The sequence below is a fragment of the Lissotriton vulgaris genome, chromosome 3_1 (assembly GCF_964263255.1).
Source record: "Lissotriton vulgaris chromosome 3_1, aLisVul1.2, whole genome shotgun sequence".
Classification (NCBI taxonomy): Eukaryota; Metazoa; Chordata; class Amphibia; order Caudata; family Salamandridae; genus Lissotriton; species Lissotriton vulgaris.
The window spans coordinates 1,641,908,046-1,641,931,040 of NC_141689.1; positions in this window are offsets into that span (position 1 = coordinate 1,641,908,046).

Consider the following 22,995-nt stretch of genomic DNA (forward strand, 5'->3'; position numbering starts at 1 on the left):
TGAACACCACCAGCGCCAACCGCCTGACCTCCTGGTCCAACATCAACAATGACGAGACACGCAAGGTCATGAACTCCATCCACTCAGGATCTCCGTCTCACCCATGCCCACACCACGTATTCAACAAAGCAGACGCAGCCATGGCACCTCAACTACGGAAGGTCATCAACATCTCGTTCGGAACAGCGACATTCCCGGTAACCTGGAAGCACACCAAAATCAACACCCTCCTCAAGAAGCCCAGAGCAGACCCCAAGTACCTCAAGAACGAGTGGACAATCTCCCTGCTCCTATTCCCGGCATACGTCAGCGAGAAAATCGTCAACATGCAACTGGCCCGCCACCTGGAAGACAACAACATCTTGGAACCGCCCCAGTCCGGATTCAGACGAAACCACAGCAGCGAGAAAACCCTCATCCCCACCCCAGACAACATCATGTGCCAACTAGACAACGGCAAAACATCAGCCCACATCCTCCTGGACCTGTCGGCCGCCTTCGACACGGTCTGCCATCGCACTCTAAAGACACACCTCCTAGAAGCTGGAATCCAAGAGAAGGTTCTCTACTGGACCAAGTCCTTCCTCTCCGGATAAACTCAGAGCGTCCGCCTCCCACCCTTCTGATCCGAAGCCACCTACATCATCTGCGGCATCCCCCAGGGCTCATACGTCAACATTGTTCAATGTATACATGGCCCCCCTCGCACAAGTGGCCCACCATCACATCCTCAACATCATCTCCTACGCTTACGACACCCAGCTCATCCTCTCCCTCACCAAGGACCCACACACTGCCAAAACCAACCTCCACGAGGGAATGAAGGCTGTCGCCGACTGGATGAGGAGCAGCCATCTGAAGCTGAACTCGGACAAGACGGAGGTCCTGATCCTCAAACCCACCCCCTCAGCCTGGGACGACTCCTAGTGGCCGACCACACTGGAAACAGCACCAACACCCACACACCATGCACGCAATCTAGGATTCATCATCGACTCCTCACTCTCCATATCTAAACAGGTCAATACCATCTCCTACTCCTGCTACAACACCTTCTGCATGCTCCACAGGATCCACAAGTGGATCCCGACTGGAACAAGAAGAACAGTGACACAGGCCCTCGTCAGCAGCAGACTGGACTACGGCATCGCACTCTATGCAGGAATCCCAGCCAAACACCTGCGACGACTACAACACATCCAAAACGCTTCCGTCCGACTGATCGTCAATGTCCCCAACCGCAGCCACATCACCCCACCTGAGAGACCTACACTGGCTCCCCGTCGACAAGAGGATCACCTTCAAGTTCCTCACCCACGCACACAAAGCACTCCTCAACAGCAGACCAGCCTACCGGAACAGCAGACTCAGCTTCCACACCCCCAACCGCCAGCTTCGCTCCACCAGCCTCGCCTTTGCCGCTGTCCCCTGTATCCAATGAACGACCTCTGGCGGCAGATCCTTCTCCTACCTCGCCGCCAAGACCTGGAACACCCTCCCTACCCACATACGGCAGACCCAAGATCTACTCGCCCTCAGAAGACTCCTCAAGACCTGGCTATTCAAACAGTAGCGGCACCCCCCTCTCCCCTCAGTGCCTTGGGACCCTCACGGGTAAGATGCGCGCATTACAAGTACTCTGATTGATTGATTGATTGACCCTCCAGCCGGAGAGTGAGTGGGGTTGGCGATGCAGACAGCTCAGCCAGAGCTGCCAACAAACAAGGTAAGATGCATTCACAACATGCTGTGCACCCCCTCCCTACCCCCAATCCCCAGGGAGGCATAGGGACTCCCACTCCAGTACATGTTTTACTCATAACCTGCCATTTATTATGGGAGATGTAGTCAGAAGTAACGCATGTCAGAACAGTCAGTCCACCAAACCCACAGGCATGTGACACCAATCAGCAAGCAGAGGACAGTCAGTGTGATTGGCAGGCATTACATTTATTACAATACAACTGCAGCCAGATAAGTGAGCATATGTACATTCTGTCTTCACAGGTGAGCCATCTCGCAGGGCTGCTGAGGGGAGCAGTGGAAAGGCACCCAGGACAGAGAAGAGACAAGAAGAGGAGGTCCAGTCATCTGCAGATCACACCACCCCACCACCACCAGCGCCACCATCACCACCACCACCACCATCACTATCACCACCGCCACCATCAAAGCCACCACCACCGACAGGCAGGAGGCATGAAGTGGCCAGCCTCCAGCAGATGGAGGTGTCCGAGCTGGACAGCACAGGGGGACAACAGTCCACAGTGGCTGAGGATGCCAACAGGGCAGGATCACAGTCCCCCACACAGCGCGCCCACACAACTTCCAGACACCGCAGGGCAAGGGCAGCCAGTCCTCACTTCCAGGGCAAAGATGACAGTGTGTTTGCTGGGCTTGAAGGTAACATGCTGAAGGTCCAGTGCCTGCAAAGAAGAGCAATAAGGTCAGCGAAGTGGGAGATGGCACACATGAATGCTCACATGCAAGCATAGAGAAGGGCATCAGTGCCATGAACACCACCATGGCTGAGGGCATGCGTGACGTGGTCGAGGCTGTGAGGCTGCTGTGCAGTAAGTTAGACAAGGACTGTCTGTGAAGGCGCAGGGAGAGGCAGAAACTTGATAATTACACCAAGGTGGTGAACTGCCTGTCCACGGCAACCTCTCTCATGACGCTCAATGGCCATGCAGGAGGAGATGGCACACTGCAGTGGTGATGTGGCTAGGGGGCTGGTCACAGTGACCACTGCACTGGAAGTGCTCCAAACAGACAAGGTGGCCACTACAGGTGACAGGGGAAGTGAAGAGGCTTATAGCTGTAGTAGCATCACGCCCCCTCCCACAGAGTCCAGGAGGCGCATCGAACGCCACAGCGCTGGCTGTGAACAGACTGGCAGTGTGGACAGTGGGGCAATTAAACATGGCAGTGCAGCACGTGGGCGCAAGAAGTAGAGCCAGCAATGATATGCTTGTACTGAATGGCTGATGTAACCCATGTTTGTATGGACACTGCTTTGATCTTGGTGGTGTGCTATGATCATTAAACACCATAACTCTAATACAGTAACTGGCTGTGTCTCCTTACTTACTCAGAAATAGTTGTGTGTTATCTCAGCCCGTCTGTGTCTCTCATCCTGTGTTGCTGCCACACCTGCTGTGCTGTACTCTGGCTGTGGACAGTCCTCACCCTTGTCCTCAGAGTCAGTTAGTTCCACTGCTGTTCCTTTCTTTGTGGCAAGGTTATGCAGCATTGCACACAATGCTATTATTTTTCAGCAGATGATGGGCCGGTACTGACGTGCACCTCCACTTTTGTGGAGGCAACAGAACCGGCTTTTTAGTAGTCCAGGTGTGATTCACAACATTGTGTGTGCTTTTATGTGTCACATTGTATCTCCTCTCACTTGGGGTGGATGGGCTGAGGTATGGTGTTAGGATAAAAGACCGCAGGGCATATGCACTGTCACCTAAGAAAGTGCCATTACTATGAGTCACCAATACATTTATCCAAGGTATACGTCAGGGTGTGTCACATTGATTTACCTAGCAGGTATCCCTCTCCAAATTCACCAGCAGCCAGACGTGTGTAGATCCCACTGTTCCTGAATATGTAGGAGTCATGGGTACTCCCTGGAAATTTGGCCAAAATATCAGTAATGATGTAGTCTGCATCACATATCACCTGCACGTTGATGGAATGCGTGGATTTGCGGTTGCTGTATATGTATTCTGCAGCTGCAGGTGGGCAGATTGGAATGTGGGTCCCATCAATGCACCCTATTACATGTGGAAACTGTTCCTTTTGGTAGGAATCAAGCTTTGTCTTCTGCAGTTCAGCCTGTGTGCTGGGGAAGCATATGTAGTGATGCATTCTCTGCATCATGGCATCCAAGAAGGAGTTAAAGAAACGGGACAGGCAACTCTGTGACACACCACCTGCCGCAGCTATCACACCCTGGCAACTGCCAGATGCCAGTAGGTGCAGGCTACAGAGCACCTGTACATGAGTGGGTATTGCGTGAGCCCTTGGTGTCTGGTGCTCCAGGAGTGGGTGCAGGTCCCATATCAGGTCCTGGATGGTGTTTGGGTGTAGCCTGTATCTCTCATGGATTTCAGCCTCAGTCAGTTGGAACAGTGTAACATGCAGTCTGTACACGTGCTCCTCCTGTCTCCATATCCTCACTCCTGCTGCTCGCAAACGTAGACGCTTGCTATCACGTAGAGGGACGCCATTGTTTTCGCACTGTTGCATTTTGGGGCTGTTTATATGCAGTCCATCTGATTACCACCTGCTTTTAGTCAGTGCTAATTACCGATTCTTAAATACCAATTTTTAGCAAATTCGGTATTACCGATTTTTGGTACATCACATTTGCGTTTTTTTACCCTTTCCTTATCTACGGATTCAGTATTTTTGTCTACCAGTCGGTAAATAAGGAATCAGTAACTGGTTTCCCTTATTTTTACCGATTCTTTATTACAGATGACGTTCGGTAATACCTACATCGCACATGGTTAAATACCGGTCGGTAACGCTGAAATTTAACAAATTTCGGCGTTACCGACCGGTATTTAGCCACCTACATCTGGCCCCAAATGGGTTGCGTGTAATATTGTCAATGCAAAAATACAATATCATTATTAGTGGGTATTTTATCCTGGTATAAAATCTGAAGCTAGATTCTTCTAATCGTTAAGATGGAATTATAAACACAATATTGCAGTGCTATTTAAAAAAAAGTTGAATGTAGAACTATATATAAAATAGCCATGGAGATCTTTGAACCCTAGGGTGAAATGGTATGTGTGTTTCTTCAATATTTAAGACCAGCACAAGGATACATTATTTTTTAGTATCCTCTGGTTTACCAATCCACAGTGTGACGACAATCCATAATGAATGTTCAGACCATGCAGCTATTGTTTGGAAGTTAGACAAACAGCCAGCATATACGCAAATTATGTGTTGCAATTAAACAAATTGTTATTCTATGGTGAGGATTATGTAGGAGAGATTATTATTTTCATATAGGATTTCTTTGAAATGTATAATCACTCAGCTGAACAGGACATTATATGGGATGCCTTTAACCAATTATAAGAGGGGATATTATATCAAAAGCTATCATCCAATTTAAGGGCAGAAAGGATTGTCCTCACAATATTAGAAGAAACAATATCTCCAACAATCTTTTCCAAACTCTAGACTCAAAATGGATGGTAAAAACTGGAAAGCAGTCACATTAAAATTACAAAATAATTATTATAGACAAGAATGGCTGAAATCCATAGATCTCAATCAAAAATGGTAGGAAGAAGAAGAACGTACATGGAAAATGCTGGCATGGTATAGTAAAGGTAAAAATAAAATGAATAAAATCCACATGGTACTAAATCCTGAACTAATGAGGTTGTTCAGAATCCAGTGGAGGTTTCACAGTTAGTTACGAAACGCTACATTCTATACTTAAATTCAAAAGGTAGATTAAAGTGAGATAATGGCATATTTCTCTGATACTATCATCCCAAAACTAGGTGAGATAGAAAAAATAAGATTATAGCCCTTTTACAGTAAAAGTGATAGAAAAGGTAATAATGGGATTGAAAATCCGATGTTATAGTTAGTTGAGCTAACTATAACTCGTGCCCCCACAATGCACTGCTGATGAAGTCCCATATTACATCATTCATGAGATGGTCAGTTGACATCACTGATAACATCACTGATAACATCTCAAATGACATCACTGATGACATCATCCAGTAAATGTGTGTTTCTATAAATTGTAAATATGTCTTATATATATATGCCAAGGTATATTGAAGAATGAATGGGTGTATAAGAGTCAGGATGGATGATTAAGTAGGTGTGTGACTAACTGTATAACTGAGTGATTAATTATGTCTTACTTACTGCATGTGTTAGCGACTGATACAGACATTCACACAGTTTAGGTTGTTAGTTGGTGTGTAAGCAGTTGCATAGGTTGATAAGGAACTTTGGCCCAGATGTAGGTAAATCTGATTTACCGACTCTAGAATACCGAATTTTACGGATTCGGTATTCTAGAGTCGGTAAATCAGATGTAGGTAAAAAATCGGTAATTTTTACCGAATCTGTATGATTTGGTCATTGCCGAATCGGTATTTACCGATTCGGTAATTGCCATTGATTCCTATGGGCCTACAGGCCCATAGGAATCAATGTCAATTACCGAATCGGTAAATACGGATTCGGTAAAATTACCGATTTTGCAAGGGTGACAGGGTGTCACTTTGACACCCTGTTGCACCCCTGATTTTGGCTTGTGTGCCATGTGACACACATACATGCCCTCGGGGCATGTATGTGTGCCACATGGCACAGGTGTACATGCACAGATGTGCATGTACACAGGTATTCGTTATTTACCATGCAATAGAATTACATGGTAAATAACGAATCAGTAATGGCCTGTGGCACTGTTTTCAGTGCCACCGACATCTGGATTTACTGATTCGGTATATTTACCGATTCGGTATTTTACAGAATCAGTACATTTACCGAATCGGTAAATTTACAGATTCTGTATATTTAAAGGCCCCTACATCTCCATTTGCAAATACTGGTCGGTAACGGCCTAAATCGTCCGTTAGCGACCAGTATTTGCCGACCTACATCTGGCCCTAAATGAGGATCTATATGGGTTATTGATTGGTTGTCTGAGTATCTGTATGGATGCATGAGTGGCTGTGTTGGTGGGTGGTGTGTGTGACTCTGTGCATAGATGTGTGAGTGCATAATTCACAGGGTATATGTGTTCAAGTTTGTATCTGTGAAAACTGTATGGCTGGGTGAGTGTGTGTATGCATGTGTTGGTGAGTACATGGATGCCTCAGTGGTACATCTGTGAGTAACTGCATATGTGAAAGGAAGTATATGTGAGTTTTGGACTGTATAAATAACTATATGTGAGAGTGACTAATTGTGAGAGTGCCTGTATCGAGCAGTGTGTGCTTGTATTAGTTATTGTGTTAGAGTGTAAATATTTGTTAGTATATGTTTAAATAAGTGAAGTGGTATGTGTATAACTGTAAAGGTGAATAAATGAAAGTGTGATTGATTATTTCCATTACTAACTAGATGTGTAAATAACTCTATGAATGAGAGGCAGTGTCTGAGTGTCTGTATAGATATGTGACTGGATATGATAATGCTGTATTGATGGCTAACTATACATATGAGTGACTGTATGGGTGAATTAATGGATGTGTGTGTAGACCTAGGAATTAATGAGTGGATATCTAATAACTGGTATTGGTGTGTTCATGGTTTAAAAAATTATAGTCTGTATTTTAGAGTGGGTGTATGAAGTGTTATATTAGAGTCTGATGAGGTGTATCAGATTTTCACATGGATGATGTCATCAGTGATGTCATTTGAGATGTCATCAGTGATGTCGTCAGTGATGTCACTGACCATGTCATGAATTATGTAATATGTTACATAATCAGCAGTGCATTGTGGGGGTGCGAGTTATAGTTAGCTCAACTAACTATAACATGAGAATTTCTATTGTTTGTGTGAGTGAAATGTCCAACTAACTATAACGTCCCTTAAACCTATGGATTTTTCAGTGAATGTCTAAGGTTTTTTAAATGCTAATTCTTAACTATAACATCTTTAAAACCTATGGTTTTTTCTGTGAATTTATAAGGTCTTTTAAGGCTAATTTCTAACTATAACGTACCTGAAACCTACGGTTTTTTCAGTGAACTTCAAAGGTTTATTAAATACTAATTTCTAATTATAATGTTCATTAAACCTATCTTTTTATTCTGTGTTTATTAATTATCATCCCATTCTCAACCTGGAGAAAACTGTAAATTTCACCACTCTTCCATCGATACCTTCCGCCAACAAAATCGCCACAACCAAGAGCCACAACTAACGCTAATGATATGCAAAGTAGGCGTTCTCGTGCAAAAAAAACCCACCATTTCCCCATATTTTCAACAACCATCCAAATCTGCAATGTGGTCCAAAAAGCAGACGATAAGCCAAGTTACCAGTAACAAATTAACATCAACCTTTAACTGGTTTAAAGATGTTGACTAACTACTGCGTGATTTGGACCCAACTCACAGCCACATCTAAAGACCAACACGTGAATGAGCTACTGATCATGCAGCTCCGACACCAAACAAGGCTACAACAGCCAGGGCCACCACCACCAGAACCTCCCCACCAGACCACCCCCGCTACTATCACCATGCCAGCACAAACAGGACAAGGGACCTTCCCAAAATGCCATGTCCCCTCAGCCACACAATAGCTGAATGTTGGGAGATGTGGCAACCAACTATGTATGAAGGAGGCAAGTCACCCATCAATAATAATGCATACAATGCCAAGTGGAAATATACTATTAATACTTGTAGTGTAGTGCATAGTGGACGCAACCATGTTACCTCAGGCAGTGTGGAAGATCTCGGTCATGTAGCTGTATTGTCCCCGCCTGGAAGCAGAAGCGGAGTGGGCTGGTCCAACATACGCTACTCCAGCATAAGAGTATGAATAAATAGGCCAGGCCCTGGGTGTGATTCACTTGCCGGAAGCCCAATAAGTCTGCAGAGTAGTGGCCCTTACCCTGGCATGTGGCTACTGCCATGACTGCAGGCCTCCTCCACACAAGCCCCCTGCGTACCCAGCGGCACAGCACCGCAGACTTATGTTTGTACCGACTGCTGCCTTCGATCTACACTGCAGACAGCAGGGCTCACAATTTAGATGCAGTGGCGATTGCATATGACACACTCCGGTAACAAAGACACGTTGCTCCCTGTGTGGGCCGCACAGACCATGCATGATCGCAGGCTGCACACACGCTGAGTGCTTTAGGTGCTACTAACTCACAGCGCCATAGGCCATCACCACGTGGCCTTATCAAGGCAGAATTCATTAGAACAAAGATATGCTCCCAGTGTGACCCGCCCAGACCACGTATCATCAAAGGGTGCTCACACGCTGAGTGCTCCAGGTGCCGCCAACTGCGCAGCTCCACGTGGCTGTGCGCCCATCCTGACCGCAGTCTCCACCCTACACTGGGGTTACACGGTTCACAATTCAAGATTAGTAACGACACAATGTGTGTAAGAGACTATAATGGGTTAGGAAGACCAAATGCTCCCAATCTGTGCAGCTCAATTCAATGTCACCTGCCTGTGTGCCTTTGCTGACCGCTGCCTCCGGCCTACACTGTAGAAGACTGGCGACACGTGGTGCCAACTAAACTTGTTCAACACAAGCCGATCCCACATGTGTAACTGCTTCCTGAGTCCTGAATGGCAGCGAACCCAACTTCGTGGCAGCGACCACAGCACCAGACTCCCTTCCATCAGGGAAGGATATTTGCATATGGAAGGCCGGCAACATGTGGTGCCATTGAACCTGCACTACGCAGGCTGGTGGGGCCACTAATGTATGCACATGGCTATGTGCCCTTGCTCACTGCTACCTCTGACCTATACTATGGAAGACTGGTGACACATGGTACACTAACCATCTTCAACACAAGCTGATCCCACATGTGTAACTGTGTCCTGAGTCCTCAATGGCAGTGACCCCAAATCCATGAGACAACCCCAGCAGCAGACTCCCTTCGATCAGTGAGACTTATTTTGATATGCAAGACCAGCGACACGTGGTGCCACTAACACTATTCAACTCAAGCGGATTCCACATATGTAACTGTGTCCTGACTCCTGAACGCCAGTGACCCCAAGTTCGTGGCAGCGACCACAGCACCAGACTACCTTCGATCAGTGAGGCATATTTCGATATGCAACGGCAGAGACACGTGGTACCACTAATCCTCTTAAACACAAGCCGATCCCACATGTGTAATTGTGTCCTGAATGGCAGTGACCCCAAGTCTGTGGCACTGACCACAGCACCACACTCTCTTCGATCAGTGAGGCATATTTCAATATGCAAAGCTGTCAACACATAGTGGCAATAACCCTCTTTAACACAAGCTGATCCCACATGTGCAACTGTGTCCTGAGTCCTGAATGCCAGTGACCCCGACTCCATAATACAACCACAGCTCCAGACTCCCTTCAATCAGTGAGGCATATTTTGATATGCAAAGCCGTTGACACGTAGTCCCACTAACCCTCTCTAACACAAGCCGATTCCACATGTGTAACTGTGCCCTGAGTACTGAATGCCAGTGGCCTCCAACTCCGTGAGACAGCCACAGCACCAGACTTCCTTTGATCAGTGAGGCATATTTCAATATGCAAGCCAGCGACACGTAATCCCACTAACCCTCTTTAACACAAGCCGATCCCACATGTGTACTGTGTCCTGAATCCTGAATGCCAGTGACCCCAAATCCGTTGCACCGACCACTGCACCACACTCCCAGATTGAAGACTGACGACAAGTGGTGTCACTGAACCTTCACCACGAAGGCCGGTGAGGCCACCAAGGTATGCACATGGCTGTGAGCCCTTCCTCATCACTACCTCTGGCCAAGTTTATGGTCAGTAAGCCTCATAATTCAGATACAGCCCCCAATTCCACATGACGCAGTCCAGTAGGCAAGACACATTGCTCCCAGTGCGGTCCACACCAAGCATCGCCACAGGCTCATGAAGTGTCAATGCTTCTAGTACCACTAACCCTATTTAACACAAACCAATCCCACATTTGTAACTGTGTCCTGAATCCTGACTGGCAGTGACCCCAACTTCATGGCAGCGACCACAGCACCAGATTCCCTTCAGTCTTATTTGTTGTTCTTTTCTTTAAATAGATATTTTTATATGTAAATCTATACATGACTAAGATTCTTCTTTGTCCAACCTCACAGGGACACTTACCGGCCCAAGAAGGTTGTTGGGGGTATGTTGGTAATGTGGGAAGAGGGTGCGTTACCTTCTAATGAGGGGAGAGGGAGCGTCAAAGGCGTATCTCTCACAGAAAGAACTCCAATATGTTTTCACAGGTACCTTGGACAGAGGCCAGCTGAAGGACTGAATCACAAAATGATTTTTCAATACTTATGTAGTGTGAGTTATGAACAGTTTGCACCCAGGCTCGGAGAGGGACAGCTGTGGCCCGTGCGCTCGAATCACATACGCAGTACTACGAGCCCTCCACGTCACTGTGGCTATCCCTGCCCTGTTCCATCGTAAGCCAGGCCACACCATTCTGCTTACGTTCCGACATTGTCCCCACATAGCTACCTGTCGCAGGCGTACTCGTTGTTGGTGTGCAGGTCAGTGGTCTAGTTCTCAACATCTCACGGCCACTCCCTGAGGGCAGGTTTGCACACAAACCACACCCATCCGGCACATGCTTCAGAGGCCATGTGACCACGCAAATATAATAAATCAACAACGTCACATCCTTTATTGCAGGTGCTGACTAGCTGGCGAATGCCCCACGGCTCGCAACCATAAAGACTCCATAAAAAGTTGTGCAGAACGTTAGTTGCACCCTCAGCTGCATGGCTGTCAGCAGCCTACCATCCGCTTGGCGTGCACTTCAGATGCATAGGGTTAGTGCCACTCCAAACTCATGTGGCCATCAGAGGCCTACCACTACATGGCACGGACTTGAGTTCCACAGGCTTAGCGGCACCAAACCCTGAGGTGGTCTCCGCCATTGACTACTCCGGACTCAGCGACATGTGTGAGATCTGCCGGGCCGCTTAGAAGCTGATGTGGTCTTCACCATTCAGGACTCAGCGACATCTGTCAGATCCGCCAAGAAGCTGATGTGGTCTCCGCCATTCAGGACTTTTAATACCTCTGAGATCGGCAGGGTTTTGACAGGCATGTGGAGCCCACCCACTGCTGCACACTCCACTGGCACCAGGTAATTATTTGCTCATGGATGCGCAGAGGTGAAAGTCTCTCTCTCTCTACCACTCGATCCCTCTCTCTCCCGTCCCTCTTTTCACTCTCTTTCTCACTCTCTTCATTCCTTTCCTTCTATCTCCGTTCTCCATTTCTCACTCCCTTTCTTTACTTCCCTTCTATCTCTCTCTCCCTTCTCCCTTTCTCACTCCCTTTGTTTCCTTCCCTCTCTTTGTCTCTGGCTTGTTTTTCCTTCTCTGTTTCTCTCTCACAGTCCTTTGATATGCGCATAACACACGTCCTTATTTTGTGCTTTATTTTCCAGGCTCTGTCATCGACATTCATGGTCCCCACAGGAGTCTTCCAAGTTGTTGTTTTCTATTATTGTTAAAATGATTAAGCTTTTTGGTTGTTTTCTTAACTGCTGTGTGACTCTTTCTTGTTCTTATTACTGTTATTTGCTGGTATCCACCATGGTGTTAAATTTTGGGGCACTTATTGCGGGAATACTGGTGATCTCTGCAGTTTCCACCAACGTATGAATACTGTGTTATATTTAGTTGCATTAAAGTGCTGATAATGAAATACAGAGTAGTCGTTCCTGTGCAAGAAGACACGAGGTGCAGCCTTGCCATTTATTCTAAATACTAAAATCTTGTATTGAATTGCACTGAGGTAGTGCCTGCACTTACAGTGTACACACAAAATCAATGAAGAAATCTCATTGTATTTATATTGATTGGGAATAGTGTGTCGGGTGCTGGATCTTAACAGGATACACTGCCCAGTTTGTACATTGTTCTGCACACGAAATAATCACATCACAACTTTCACAACAACTACAATGCAAAAGAAATTCCAGCGATAACCCATGTTACCACCAGGGATTTTAAACCTGCTATCTGCTGATGTTAAGCAGGATGACTACCTGCAGCATGAAAGGAAACACTGCCAAGAGCCACACGAGAACACCCACAGATGCCATAGAGTCAATGACCATGGTATAGGGATACCCATAAGGGCCACAAGACTCATCGCAACAACCTCAGGACCGCCAACACCCCCCAAACACCCATCTGAGCAAGTGTGTCCTTGTGGTCATTGTGTTAGCATGATAGGCACGGGCACTGCAACATCACAGTGTGCTGTCTTCAGCAGACGTTATCATGTTACCTCAGCGTTGGCAGTGACCCTGGACATGTAGATACGCACACATCCTCCTCCATGCACAACAGACGTGTGCTGGTCCGGCGTACATAGGTCAGCGCTGGGGTATGCCTATCCAGCAAGGGAAACGGGGTGTCTCGGACATGTCTGGGTTCAGGAAGTGCTGTATGTGTGCCTCTGTGTTCTGGTGTGACCTGCCACAAGGGCCGCAGCAGACGATGTTGCACCACCAGCAAATGGCACACTCATTGTGTAGTTGGAATGCTGCAGGACATATCCTAATAGGCATTACAATGCTGTGCCATACGATTGCACCGTATACTACAGCGCACCGTACAAAAGTGTGGGAGCTCCTTTAGAGGGAGGAGCAGCTGGTTGGCAACGTAACACACAGTGAACCCGCCTATGTGCCACGTTGGGCATCTCATCCATAATGACCACGGTCGCACACATCCCACAACACCCACGACTGGCCTTTGTACACATCCTGTATGAATGCAGCATGGCTTTCACTTCTATGCTTGTTCAGTGGTGTGATGGTGCCGGGTTGCTGGTGTGTTTCATTTTGGCCATTGTTTGTCTATACTTGTGCTGTACTTGATTGTGCATGTGTGCCATTCTGCCCATCTCCCCCCGTCCCCCCACTCCCTGCTTATTCCTCTTCCTGGTGCTGGTGTTTCTATAATTTTGTTCCTCCACACATAAATACAGGTACAGAACACATTAGAATAATTCCATGATCTTTTATGTTTAAAAACTTCTCTCTATTAGTTACTTTTTAATTTTCCGTATAAACAGTTTTTTTCATTTTCAACGACACATAGAAGTCAGTAGTGCAACACACTTTCTAGAACATTCTACAACACGTGCAGGTTAAAAGTTCATCAATTTTTTTAAACCTAACCATATTTTTTGCAACATTTTCTCAAACATTTAACGGCACGTGCAGGTTAAAAGTTTACGATTGTTTTAAGTTCGAACAGTGCCTCCCAAATGCAAATAGCAGGTGTGGTTGAGCTGAGCACATTTTATCCTATAATATGTACTCCACGTTCAAACTGCTTTTTCTTAACCAATCACAAAGATGCTTTTCCACAAAACGAATGTGCACCCTAAAAAAAATGCTTTTCATCGCCCAATTAGGTATTGTTTTGTATGGCACAACAAAGTAGTTCCCCATCTTTAAACATATCTCTTATTCTATGAAGGAACTGCATGCGCTACAGACATCTTTCCATACCTTCCAGCCATACCTTCAAAATGCTAATGTGGATCGTAGGACATAGTTATGTTTTCTGGTGCAAGAGGTATGCAGAACAGAGGGATGTATGACATTACGACGCATACTTTAACAACGCATACCATTACAACGCAATTTTTACAACGCAGGATCCTTTACAATGAATGCCTTTACAACGCACAACATTACATCGCAGATGCTATTACAACGCATGCCATTACAACGTAAGTATAGGTAAGTATATCATTTTAAATAAAAATGTAATTAATAAATATTTAATTAATTTAATTATTTTTTTAATGTATTTGTATATATATATATATATATATATATATATATATATATATATATATATATATATATATATATATATATATATATATATATATATATATAAAAATAGTGTAGGTGTTTAAAAATAATATTCTAACTCCAGGGGGGAGTAATAGTAGGGTAAGTGTTGGATAGTGTAGAGGTAAAAATTACTATTCTAACTACAGGGGGGTGTAATAGTAGGGTAAGTGCTGGATAATGTAGGTGTAAAAAATACTATTCCAACTCCAGGGGGGTGTAATAGTAGGGTAAGTGCTGGATAGTTTAGGGGTAAAGATTACTATTCTAACTCCAGGGGGGTGTAATAGTAGGGTAAGTGCTGGATAGTGTAGGGGTAAAAATTACTATTCTAACTCCAGGGGGGTGTAATAGTAGGGTAAGTGCTGGATAGTGTAGGGGTAAAAATTACTATTCTAACTCCAGGGGGGTGTAATAGTAGGGTAAGTGCTGGATAGTGTAGGGGTAAAAATTACTTATATTTTTTATTTTTAGAACTTTTTTTAATTAATATTAAAATTACTTAAATTAATTTATTTAATTTATTTAAAGTACTTTTTTTATTCATAATTATTTTTATTTTTAATATTTTTTAAATTATTAATATTTAATTAATTAAATATTTGTTTTTAAATTAAATAAATGTTTTAATAAAATGATATACTTACCTATACTTACGTTGTAATGGCATGCGTTGTAATAGCATCTGCGATGTAATGTCATGCATTGTAAAGGCATTTGTTGTAAAGGATCCTGCATTGTAGTAGTTGCGTTGTAAAAGTAGTCCGTTGTAATAGTTGCGTTGTAACGGTTGTTCCCCGAACAGAGACGTATTGACGGGGAACAGCCATTACAACGCAGTTTTTACCACGTGTTGCTATTACATTGCTTGCGTTACAACACATGCCATGTTACAACGTGTAGTAAAAACCACGCATACCATTACATCGCATGCACTTTTTCAACGCATGCAATGTAATGGCTATCCACCTCGTTGTGAGGAAACTGAGGCTGTTTCCTCACAATGACGTGCACCTCTGACGACGCAGAGGAAGCAGGAACCGGGAGCAGAGACGGCGGCGCTGGTACCGCGTGGAAAGAGGTAAGGCTAATTGTGCCTGGGGTGGGGGTAGTGGTTATGGTAGAATGGTAGCGTTTTAGGGTTAGGGGTAATGTAGGGGTGGGAGTAGTGTGGGTAGTGTAGTGTAGTAGTGTTTTAGGGTTTAGAGTAGTTTGGGTAGTGTAGTATTGTTTTAGGGTTTAGGGTAGTGTAGGGGAGGGAGTAGTGTGGGTAGTGTTGTAGTGTAGTAGTGTTTTAAGGTTTAGGGTAGTGTAGGGGTGGGGGTTGTGTGGGTAGTGTTATACTGTAGTAGTGTTTTCGTGTTCAGGGCAGTGTAGGGGTGGGAGTAGTGTGGGTAGTGTTGTAGTGTAGTACTGTTTTAGGGTTTAGGGTAGTGTAGGGGTGGGAGTAGTGTGGGTACTGCTGTAGTGGCATTGGGCCCGATTCACAGAAGGCACTTACTCATTTCGGTATTCACAGAAGTTAGGAGTCCTAACTTTAGGACTCCTAATTGCCTTCTGTGAATACAGAAAGTCTTAAAGTTCGGGTTTTTCTCAGTTTAGGAGTAGTAAAGTTAGGAGTCCTAACTTTAGGCATTTAGGAGTCCAAAATGCCGAAATTAGTAAGTGCCTTCTGTGAATACCAAAATGAGTAAGTGCCTTCTGTGAATACCAAAATGGTAGTAAGTTTAGGATTTTGTCTAAAGCTAGTTCTGTGAATCGGGCCCATAGTGTTTTGGGGTTAAGGGTAGTGTAGGGGTGGGAGTAGTGTGGGTAGTGTTGTACTGTAGTAGTGTTTTAGGGTTTAGGGTAGTGTAGGGGTGGGAGTAGTGTGGGTAGTGTTGTAGTGTAGTAGTGTTTTAGGGTTTAGGGTAGTGTAGGGGTGGGAGTAGTGTGGGTACTGTTGTAGTGGCATTGGGCCCGATTCACAGAAGGCACTTACTCATTTCGGTATTCACAGAAGTTAGGAGTCCTAACTTTAGGACTCCTAATTGCCATCTGTGAATACAGAAAGTCTTAAAGTTCGGGTTTTTCTCAGTTTAGGAGTAGTAAAGTTAGGAGTCCTAACTTTAGGCATTTAGGAGTCCGAAATGCCGAAATTAGTAAGTGCCTTCTGTGAATACCAAAATGAGTAAGTGCCTTCTGTGAATACCAAAATGGTAGTAAGTTTAGGATTTTGTATTAAGCTAGTTCTGTGAATCGGGCCCATAGTGTTTTGGGGTTAAGGGTAGTGTAGGGGTGGGAGTAGTGTGGGTAGTGTTGTACTGTAGTAGTGTTTTAGGGTTTAGGGTAGTGTAGGGGTGGGAGTAGTGTGGTTAGTGTTGTAGTGTATTATTGTTGTAGGGCCCGATTCACAGAATGAACTTAAGACTCAATCCTAAACTTACTACTGTTTTGTTATTCACAGAATGAACTTACTACTTTTGGCATTCAGAGAATGCACTTACTACTTTTGGTATTCACAGAATGAACTTACTCATTTCGGTATTCACAGAAGTTAGGACTCCTAACTTTAGGACTCCTAAATGCCTTCTGTGGATACCGAAAGTCTTAAAATTAAGATTTTTTTCAATTTAGTAGTAGTAAAGTTAGGACTCCTAACTTTAGGACCCCTAAATGCCTTCTGTGAATACCGAAAGTCCTAAAATTACGATTGTTCTCACTTTAGTAGGAGTAAAGTTAGGACTACTAACTTTAGGACTCCTAAAGGCCTTCTGTGAATACCGAAAGTCCTAAAATTACGATTTTTCTCAATTTAGCAGGAGTGAAGTTAGGACTACTAACTTTAGGACTCCTAAATGCCTTCTGTGAATACCGAAGTCTTAAAATTAGGATTTTTCTCAATTTAGTAGTAGTAAAGTTAGGACTCCTAACTTTAGGACTCCTAAATGCCTTCTGTGAATACCGAAAGTCCTAAAATTAGGATTTTTCTCAATTCAGTAGTATTAAAGTTAGGACTCCTAACTTTACTACTACTAAATTGAGAAAAATCCTAATTTTAAGACTTTCGGTATTCACAGAAGGCATTTAGGCGTCCTAAAGTTAGTAGTCCTAACTTTACTACTACTAAATTGAGAAAAATCCTAATTTTAAGACTTTCGGTATTCATAGAAGCCATTTAAGAGTCCTAAAGTTAGTAGTCCTAACTTCTGTGAATACCGAAATGAGTAAGGTCATTCTGTGAATACCAAAAGTAGTTAGTGCATTCTGTGAATGCCAAAAATAGTATTTTCATTCTGTGAATACCAAAAGTAGTAAGTGCCATCTGTGACTACCAAAACAGTAGTAAGTTTAGGATTGAGTCTTAAATTCATTCTGTGAATCGGGCCCGTAGGGTGTACGGTAGTGTAGGGGTGGGAGTAGTGTTGGAAGTGTTGTAGTGTAGTAGTGTTTTAGGGTTTAGGGTAGTGTAGGACTGGGAGTAGTGTGGGTAGTGGTTTTCGGTAGGGTAGTGTTTTAGGGTTTAGGGTAGTGTAGGGGTGGGAGTAATGTGGGTAGACTAGTGTAGTAGTGTTTTAGGGTTTGAGGTAGTGTAGGGGTGGGAGTAGTGTGGGTAGTGTTGTAGTGTAGTAGTGTCTTAGAATTTAGGGTAGTGTAGGGCTGGAAGTAGTGTGTTGTGTAGGTGTAGGGTTGTCGCTTACCTTGCAAACTGTAACTACGAGTATAGCTTTACCATGCATGCCTTTGTGTTGTAATGGCATACGTGGTAAAAGCATACTCATGGTAAAAGTATGCAATGCAATGACATGTCGTTGTCATTAACATCGCAAAGTAATACCCACGTTGTAATGGCACGCATGGTATTAGTATGAAATGTGATGACATACATCCCTTATTGACATAGACCTAGGTTTACAAAATGTGGACATTAAATGTTGCCTTTGGTTAAAAACTGTTTGCATTTACAATACCCTGACATCATGATTGTGCACTGTGGAGGAAACAGCCTAGGCACATTGACTGGGGTAGGTTTGGAAATACTTATGAAGGACACCTTTGGAAAATTGATGTTACTTTTGCCTCAAACTGTCTTTGTATATTCCAATATATGCCAAAGACAGAAGTGGAAATGGTCAAAACAATTTTGTCCTCAGATTGAAAAATCTGGGAAGAAAGTCAACAAAGCTGTGTCTGCATACCTCAGAGACCACAAAATGGGGTCCAGCTACAACAACAACATACGTTTTGATATGGCTGATATCTCCAGAAGTGATGGAGTATACTTCACAGATCAGGGAAATCGAGTTTTCCTGAATAACATGAAGCTGTGCATCCGAACTTATATGTAGCTCCAACTAATGAACACAAGGGCTCTTTTTAGAGACACCCTACAACTTACAACTTAGGCCCGCTATTTTTGGGCCAGGTAACGGCAACTCCCAGACCCTCGCCAAAATGTATTCTCGACACAGCTGTGGTGCAGCGGCCAGACCATCTGACTTTGCAGCACAGAGCTCTCGCTTTGATCACTGGCTCTACTCACCTATAGGGGTGAGTAGTTTCTGCTTTACAAATACCGTATTGATTTACCTTCGCACTCCCTGTACAACACCACATAAGCACCATATACAAATTGGACAGGTGTGGCACAGCACCCAGAGCACATGACTTCACAGCATAGAACACACAGCATAGAACACACAGTTTGGCCTCACGGTTTCATCCTTGAGTCCAGCAGCAGCTCAATTTAGCAGCATGGCACTCTAGGCAATACCTCACTTAATTTCCATACCCAGCACTTTCAGACCGCTAGAGGTCAATAGTTCAGCGACTTTACCACGACTCCAGCCGCAGCTCAGCTTACGTCCCCAGCGCCACAAAAGTTCCTCCGAGTAGGTATAACTACATGCTCACACTACTTGGACAGATGTGGCACAGCAGCCAGAGCACATGACTTCACAGCATACGACACACAGTTTGGACTCATGCTTTCATCCCCGAGTCCCGCAGCAGCTCAGCTTAGCACCATGAGACTAGACAAAAACCGCACTTATTTTCCGTAACCCAGGACTTTCAGACCAGTACGGGTCAGTACTTCATCCTAGTAGGTAAAAACACCTGCTGACACTACTTCAACAGGTGTGGTGCAGCAGCCAGGGCACATGACTTTACAGCATAAGACACACAGTTTGGACTCACTCTTTAATCCCCGAGTCCCGCACCAGCTCACCTTAACAGCATCAGACTCTAGGCAATATCTCACTTAATTTCCATACCCCACAACTTTCACACCGGTAGGGGTGAATACTTTGCTTCGCGCCCCCTCTATAGCACACCCTAAACACCCCACAGAGGTTACAGTGCTCCTACCCTCCTCTTTCCCACTGTTGTTGCCCTTTTTTCCTCTTACTCACTTCAACGCAATCAAAAAATGGCGGCCAACACTTCCTAGCTGCAACCGCTTGCAACCAATAAGCAGCAAGCTTGTGCTCATAACGCCTCAGCCAATCAGATAGCAGATTTCCCAAATGTTGATATCTGTACATTTTAATATTTCTCAAAAAGTACTGAACAGATTTACACCAAATGAACAAAAGCGTGCTTTCTAGACCAATGCCCTTCTCCCGGCCAAATTTGAGGTAATTCCGTTCACCCGTTCGACCTGTAGCCTCGTCTAAATTATCCTATGGAAATTAACATGGAGAAAACACGTTTTGGGACCCCCCTTTTTTCTAGGCCCCCTATTGATGAATCACCCCCAAACTTTCAACATTGGAACAAAGAATTAGTTTTGAAAATTTCATGAAGATTCATCAAACGATGTCAACGCTATAAACAAAAAATGCTCTTTCTATGGAAACATGTTCCTAACTATAACTACCTACTGGTGACCGCCAGTAGGTAATATATGTATAAACACACACACATGCATACATGCAACCAATCATATACCCTTAGAACACAAATACAAGTAAAAAAACATAATCTCTAAGAAAAAATACAGTTCAAATCATGGTAGATAATGTATGATTTTTAACTGTATTCTACATTTTTGTCAATCAATGCTTAATCTAGAAGTATTGTAGTCTTCAACAATCTTTTCCGAAATCATCAGTATAAATTATTATTCTTTATTACCTGTGGGCAATAACAGCTGTTATTTACCCTCCCAGTAGTATGGGCCCAAGGTGCAGGCAAGAGAGCATAACCATGGGTTAATTAGCAGTTATTATTTGCTTGCAGGGAAGACTAGTAAGGCTATTAACATCCACTCCAGACCCACCAACCAACTTTCAGAGTGCCACAGGACTAGGAACGGCCTCTCACCTTAATTGCTGAGTGAAACAATTGTTTCATTCTCTCACAGCAGTCTCTTCTTCACATATGGATATCCAAGTTCCTCCATGTATGTTTGGTGACAGGAAAAACAATGAGCCAAAAGACAATAGAAGATGTTTGTTTATGTTTTTCTGTTGTACTTCGCCGGACTAGGTTTCCGTTTCACCAAACGTAAGTATAGGAGACCAAACAGACATGTGTCCCCTGCAGCTTGAGAAGAACCTGAAGGAGTGTCCCTTGACTATGGAGAGAGTTTATCACCCAGTCATTAAGGTGGGAGGACTCCCATGTTCCTGCTGTAGTCCCTATTTGCACAGACTCAACCGAAGACGTTTTGGGAGCTGACCAGCCACAGAATTTTCCCTTAGCAAGCCAGTAGGGTTAAATCTAGCCAGCATGAGAGCATCCTGATTGCTGACTGTCTCCCAACATTTTACTCTGGGTCCTAATATCATTTATTTAGCCTAATGGGAATTATCCTGACTAAATACGGCATTAATATTACATTATGTTTACGTACATGTAAAACAATGATTATAAGTAGATGTAGGAAGGTGGAGTATTATGTGATGATGCTGCTTAGGCTTCACCATTCAATACTTTTACAATACCTCAAAGATGTTCCTAGGATTTACAATAATAGGTGCCTAGCTCAGTACTGGTAGAGTGTCAAACAGCAATCAAGCTTTGCTAGAGGAACATGTGTTAAGCATTTCAGAGTACCAGCATGGACGATAAGTAATTGATACGAATTAAAGAAATCCAATACCAATTTAAAATAATGCAGATTTTAATTTTTATTTAGGCACCAAAATGAACGAGTTAAGATACATATAACCGGAGTTATGGATTTTAGAAGAAAACCTAAATCACAGCAATGCATTACTGCAGAACGTTTGAATTGCGGTACATGGGAAAAAATTGTAGTGACAATCAGTCACTTGCAATTCAAGTTTTATGGAAAGCAAGGAGAGTAAAGCTGATGAATGTCTGACATAATATCGACAGACAGAATATCGACATGCAAAAATATCGGAGCAAAAATATCGACAGCAAAAATATCGGAATCCTATCTTCATTAAGGTAAGTACAAAAAAATCGAAAAAATAATATTGAAGTACAAAAATATCGGAATCAAAAATATCGTTTTTTTAAATGTATTAATAATAATGTAAAAATAAATTAAAAATACATATAATTTTACAACTATTAAATAAAAATATTAAAACAAAATTAAAACTAATACATATACATTTAAAATAAATAAAACACTTAATAATTTAAAGTAATTTTAATTTTTTTTCATGTAATTTATTTGATTTAATGTAATTTTTTTTAGTTTTTACCCTGTACACCTGTACCCCAAAAACGCAAAACTGACCCTGAAACCTGAAAATACCCCTTTACCCAAAAACTGAAAACTGACCCTTATCCCTAAAAATACCCCTTTACCCAAAAACTGAAAACTGACCCTGAACTCTAAAAATACCCCTTTACCCAAAAACTGAAAACTGACCCTAAACACTAAAAATACCCCTTTACCCAAAAACTGAAAACTGACCCTGAACCCTAAAAATACCCCTTTACCCATGAGCTGAAAACTGACCCAGAACCCTAAAAATACCCCTTTACCCAAAAACTGAAAACTGACCCTGAACCCTAAAAATACCCCTTTACCCAAAAACTGAAAACTGACCTTGAACCCTAAAAATACCCCTTTACCCAAAAACTGAAAACTGACCCAGAACCCTAAAAATACCCCTTTACCCAAAAACTGAAAACTGACCCTGAACCCTAAAAATACTCCTTTACCCAAAATTAATTAATATTATTTAATTACGAATTAATTATTAATTAACAATAACAATAAAGTAAATATATTAGCACATTTGCTGTAATTAATTTAATGTAATAATTAATATTATTTTTCCCAATTAATTAATTAAGAATAACAATAAATTATATATAAAAAATTACTATAATTAATGTAATTAAATAATTAATATTAATTAATTACCAACTAATTAATAATTATAAATATGTCAACAATTATATTAATTAATTAAC